The sequence below is a fragment of the Sciurus carolinensis genome, chromosome 6, assembly GCF_902686445.1.
Source record: "Sciurus carolinensis chromosome 6, mSciCar1.2, whole genome shotgun sequence".
Taxonomy (NCBI): Eukaryota; Metazoa; Chordata; class Mammalia; order Rodentia; family Sciuridae; genus Sciurus; species Sciurus carolinensis.
Genome location: NC_062218.1, coordinates 40,421,038 through 40,427,082, shown reverse-complemented (window position 1 = coordinate 40,427,082; position 6,045 = coordinate 40,421,038). Strand labels below are relative to the sequence as shown.

Sequence of the window (6,045 nt, the reverse complement as noted above, 5' to 3'; positions counted from 1 at the left end):
CTTGCTTCTGATAGTGAAGTGCTCCCACGTAGTCTATGTTACTTGGGAGATACTGTCATCATGAACCCAGTTCTGTAATGGCATCTGCTATGGTTAACTTAAGTCTGTAGAAAGAAAAAAAGTTCAATTGAGCTTCTCAAGGATATTCATGACTTTCTTAACAGTGCCTTCCTTGATCTCTGCAATTCTGTTTCCAGGGATTTAACAAAAGAAAATTATTCAATAATTACACAACATGATAAAAGTGCCATTTGCAGTGGCACTCTTCATAATAAGGACTATTTTAAAACAGCATAGATGTTGTGAGACTTGGTTTAAGATATAAACAAGTCTTCAAAATAGACATATCTATTTTGACATATGCTCTGCCATTCTCAGACCCCGTCCTTTGAAACCAAGTTGCTTATTCCTCCAATTGCAAAGAAAATTGCCTACCTGGAATTTACATGGGTGTCTCTCTTCAGGAATTTTCTTTAGCTAATTGAACTACTGCACCCAAAAGTGTGTCCCTTCTTGGAGGACAGCCCTCATGCTGACTGGTTGGTGTGGGAATCAATTTGTAATAACCATGACAGCTCCTGGGCTCCCTTTGTAATTGAATGAGACTTTGACTGCAAATGTTTTGCAACTTAACTCTTCTCAGTAGCCAATACTACATCTCTTACTCTCTCATAGGTGTTCATAAGGCCATTCTCCAACAATCCTCCCATACAAATCTTAAACTCTGATTACTGGGAACCCAACCTAAATAGCCCTTTGATAAAAGACAAGGAAAGTGATGCTCTACTCTGTAATTATTGACAAATGGAGATGGTCACAGTAGGAACTCATTGAGAAAAGAAAGAAATGGATAATGAGCTGTAGTTTATCTGATTTTATAAAATATATGCATGTGTTTATGCACTCACACATAGCTATACTCAAAGAGAAGTATCTAGAAATTCACTAACCCACATATTGTATAGTGCCATTCTCATGACAGCAGGGATCATGAGAATTTTGCCCATTGTTTTATAGCTCAGAACCTGCTATTGTACCTTAGTCATTGTAGGTTTTCAGTAGATATCTACTGATCAAGAATTCAATTAATTAATTAACATATATGCAATGGGATTTCAGATGGTTATTTTTGTCTTCATGGTATTCAGAATTGTTTCAAGCTGTTATAATAATCATGTAACAAAAATTCATTATAATTTAAATATATATACATAAATATTTGCATTTAGATATTTCAGTCCTCCTGATCAAAAAGAAATTGTCTTGATGAAGAGGAGTATGGCAAAGAACCATTTATTCATAAGGCATTTGAACATTAATGCCTAGAAAATGCCCTGAGAACCCACATAAGATCATATGTAACATTCTTCAAATTATGTAAGAAGCTAGTCAAAGTAAATGTGAAGAAATAAATGTTTTGGGGAATGTGTTTTATTTTATAATAGAAAATGGAATCTGTTATCTTACCATTATACCCAGAATGGATCTAGTCTCTGCATCAGAGATTCATGATATTCTACATCTTCATCCCCCACCTCCCTAAGCAACAGGTAGTTGCTGAAGTTTAAAAGATACCAAACTGCTGTCACTAACTTAAAGTCAAAATTTTATCACCAGTGAGATCTTATAATTTTCTCTGCTTATTGTTGTGTTCGCAACGGACCTAAGTGTTCCCTATAAATCAATGCATTTTAATAAGACTGTATTTCTTGGAAATACTTGTTTCTCATACTTCAGTGGAAACTTGTGTTCAGAATTTTATGATACGATTACTTACATAATCAAAAATAGTGAAAGAGGAGGAATAGTCAATCCAATATGAAGAGGTCATCAGCAATTTACTTTTCGAAGGAATTCTTTTGTAATGACAAAAATAAATTTAAAAAGCAATAATACGATTATAAATAATCTTAGTACTCTGAGCAGAAAAAGAAACTGAATCATCATGAAACAACCTCAAAAAAACATTTTAAAAGATTTCCAAATATTCCTACAAAAAGATCATTAGGAAATCATCTAATAAGAAAGTAAATTTCAGTTTGAAATGCTCAACAAAATTAAGGACATTTTTGGAAAACCTCTGTGACTCAGTTGTTTTATTTTCCAATAAAGTTAAAAAATCTATAATTCACAATAATTATCTTAAAGGTTCATATGTTACTTTATTCAAAGTCATTTCTTGTTGGAAAACAGTTTAAATTAGTCAAGTTAAGATGAACCAAAATAGTACTTATGAAATTGGTTCTAAACTATCACTTTGCAAATCAAGAAGGGCACAGGTACCTTTGTTTAACCCCAGAAGTCCAGTATCTCACAATCTCACATCCATTCTCCCACTGCCACCTCTCACTCTTCTGAAAATAGAGATGTCTCTCTCCTTTAGAATGTTAATTTTTTTCCTACTCAAGATCTTCATGGTCCCTTTAGTAACTTCATCCGTGAATATTCCCTCTACTTCCTGTATCTTCTAATTCCCCCTCTCTATTAATCCCTTATGCTAAACTTAATTATGCTTAAATCTCTTCCATCCTAGGTAGAAAAGCCCACAGAAGCATCTCATCTCTAAATAATACTTTCCTTGCCTTCTTTCCCAAGACACCAATTTAACTTGCCCTTAGCAATTTGTCAACTCTCATTCACTTCTCAGTAGCCGACTTATCATTTTACTTCCATCATAACATTAAATCCATTGTTCCAATGACTACAGAGTCATCCAAGTCAATGTGCATTGGTACATTTAATCTTTCTTTCCTTCTTAGTCACTTTTCTCTCAGCTCCTCTGACTCCATCACAATGTCTCCCATAACTTCTGCCAAATGAATTGAAATAACTCACATATTTGATCATAGTTAATGCTCAAAGATTATCAGAAGTTTACTTTATCCAGAGCATTAAAATTTACATTCCTTAACTGTCACTTATCTAATGTCTTTATCATAATCCCTGGTTACTCCCCTGTAACTGGTTCAAAGGATGGACCTCTTCTTAGGTTACTTCAGAGAGCGTACTGGACTCGACTTTTCTCACAGGAACCAATATGAAGAGGCCCATAGTAAAAGATTTATAAACTATAATGTTACCTCTTCTGTTAGTGTAGAAGCAGAAAAGACTCTCTGCTCTGGGGTTCACTTTCCTGGGTCAACATAGAGTTTCAGTGCTAGAGAACCAGCATCAGAATTAGGGCATGAGGGAGAAGGTCAGAGGTATCTACCTTGCCAGCATCTAGTTCGGTACTTCTTTTTAAGAGGATTTTTTAAATTTACTTTTTATCAAGGTAAAAACATATAACAAAAAATAAATAAATAAATAAAAACATATAACAAAATTTACAATCTTTTCAAGTGTATAGTTTAACTATCATGTAACAAATCTCTAGAATTTTCTCATCTTCCAAAACTGAAATAACATACCCTCTGGAAAGCTTCTCATTTCCCTCCCTGCCCCCAGTCCTGGCAACCAACATTTTACTTTCTGCTTCTATGAGTTTGATTACTATAGATACCTCATGTAGGTGGAATCATACAGTATTTGTCTTTCTTGAAATTGGTTTATTTCATTTATCATAATGGGCTCAACGTTCATCCATACAGTAGCATGTTAACAGAATTTTCTTCATTTTTAGGGCCTGAATAACATTACATTTTTGCATATAACACATTTTCTTTATCTGTTCATACATCAATGGCATTCAGGTTGTTCTACCTCTTAGCTATTATGAATGACATTGCAACCAACATGGGTGTGCTAACTAGCCCAATTCCTGATCCTCAAGGGACACACAAAGCCCTTTTGGGCCCCATGTGATCCAACCAATTCTCCAGGGCAGAAGAGGACTTGAGGATAAAAACATGTGTATTCACCTGGAGTTATTTCTCAGTCTCCCCCTGTACACATACCAGCACTGCTTTTGGGGGGTACAGAGAAGGCTTCACAGAGATACCAGGGGAAACCACCCTGTGTGCTCATACAGATGCAATATGCATCATCCCATTTCATCTTGCTTGTTTTTTCCTAATCAAAATAAATAAAAATTTTTACTACAATTGTATGTTGAAGTTGTTAAACATAGAAATGCATAGACCACATGGTTAAAAATTATCCTAGGGCTGGGGATATAGCTCAGTTGGTAGAGTGCTTGCCTTGAAGCACAAGGCCCTGGGCTCAATCCCCAGCACCACCAAAAAAAAAAAATTATCCTGGATTTTGCCATTTTGTTGCTCATTATTTCATTCAAATGCATGTTCTGATTGACTAGTCTATGCTAGTTCATACAGGGTCCAGCACTCTCTCTATGAAGTGTAAAGTTACCTAAGTTATGGTCCATCCATTGTATCTGCATAGAGTAGCCAGGAATGATAATAAAGAAATTAGCAAATGATATGTTAAAGAATATAAATTTTATGCTCAGGATGAAGTAAACTTCTAGTAGTCTTTGAGCACTAACTGTGATCAAATATGCAAGAATATAAAGAAGAAAAAGAGATATCCCTACCCTCATGAAACTCAAAATCTAGTAATAAAAATTGAGGTATAACCAAACAATTCTAATACAATATGACCAATGCATAGAAAGAATAAACACAAAATAATCTTGAGTACTGAAGAGAGGCTCTTTGCCAAGCTCTGGAGGATAGGGGAGGGTGACACAAAGGTTTTCTGAAGGAGATGGCACTTGAGCTAAGGCTTATAGGATAAATAAGAAATAGTGACACGTAGGAGAGCACCAACAGACCAAGGTCGTCAGAGACTCAGTAATTAAAAGACTAAAAAATGGACATTTGAAAGATTGTTCAGCTTAGGAAGAACCAATTCTTCAGCATGAATATGAAACAAAATACAACTTCAAGCACTGAATTGGAAGGGAGTTCATGGAGACAACTAAGGGAAACATCCAAAAGATACAATTTTTCACATTGCAAATATTTATTTTTATTATTTTTAATTGCACACATTTATGGAATTTGTTGTGATAATTTGATACATGTATACAGTGTAGTGATCAAATCAGGGATATTTAGCATTTCCCTCTCCTTATAATTACTTTGTTTTGAAGCCTTTAAGCTCCTCTCTTCTAAGTATTCACAAATTGTATAAATAAACTTTTTTTTAAAAAAATGAAAGAACATGGCAAAACCAAAATTCTTCTCTGGGAGGGAAGTACGAATCAAAAAGCATAGGAAAGAAACATATTGGTAGATTTAGAGATATTTGGCATGGTGGTCTTAAGGTGGAAAGAGGGATTCACTGGAGTTCATTTTATCACAGATTTTATTGTTGGTCTATTATGAGTATCCCTTTTCTAAAATGTTTGGGACCAGAAATGTTTCAGATTTTGGAATATTTGCATAAATTTTCCTCTTTGAGTATCCCCAATCTGAAAATCTGAAGTCTCAAATGCTTCAAAATACAAAACATTTTGAGTGTCAGCACATTTCAGATTTCACATTTTTGGATTAAGGATGCTCAACCTGTATTTTGTTTCTTGACTTAAATATAGATTACATATATAGGAATGCATGTGCATAAAATATTACATATGAATTATAAAAGACAGAACCCTAAGATAAGAAGGGCATGAAAATAAAAGTGAAGTTAAGAAACCAGTAATTCAACAGAAAAATGTAGGCAGCATCTAAAAAAACATGGAACGCTTCACAAATTTGCGTGTCATCCTTGCGCAGGGGTCATGCTAATCTTCTCTGTATCGTTCCAATTTTAGTAGAAGCGAGCACCAAAAGATACAATTTTTAAATGCTTTGGGGGGGGCGGGTGACATGTAGACAGATGGCCAAAACAAACCACTCTAACATATGGAGAACAATCCTTCCTCCAAACAAAACAAACAAACAAAAAAACCTAATCACTACAAATTAGGGGCATATTCACGTCAACCTCAAAACTATTCACTATTTGCAGGGAATACTTTCAAAGATACTTTAAATATTTTTAAAGATAACTCATCCTGACTTTCCATTCTTACATATAACCATTCAAAATAGGGCCTTACCCAAATTTTTACTCTGATAAGCAGATGCTGATCCATAG

General features: G+C 34.6%; 1 non-coding gene across 1 annotated transcript; it reads right to left on the bottom strand.

The window, feature by feature from the left end:
- Positions 1-5,636: 5,636 nt before the first annotated feature.
- LOC124987788 (U6 spliceosomal RNA) lies at positions 5,637-5,742 on the bottom strand. Its single transcript, XR_007109298.1, has one exon. It is a non-coding gene; the product is annotated as a U6 spliceosomal RNA (small nuclear RNA).
- Between the last annotated feature and the right edge of the window lie 303 nt (positions 5,743-6,045).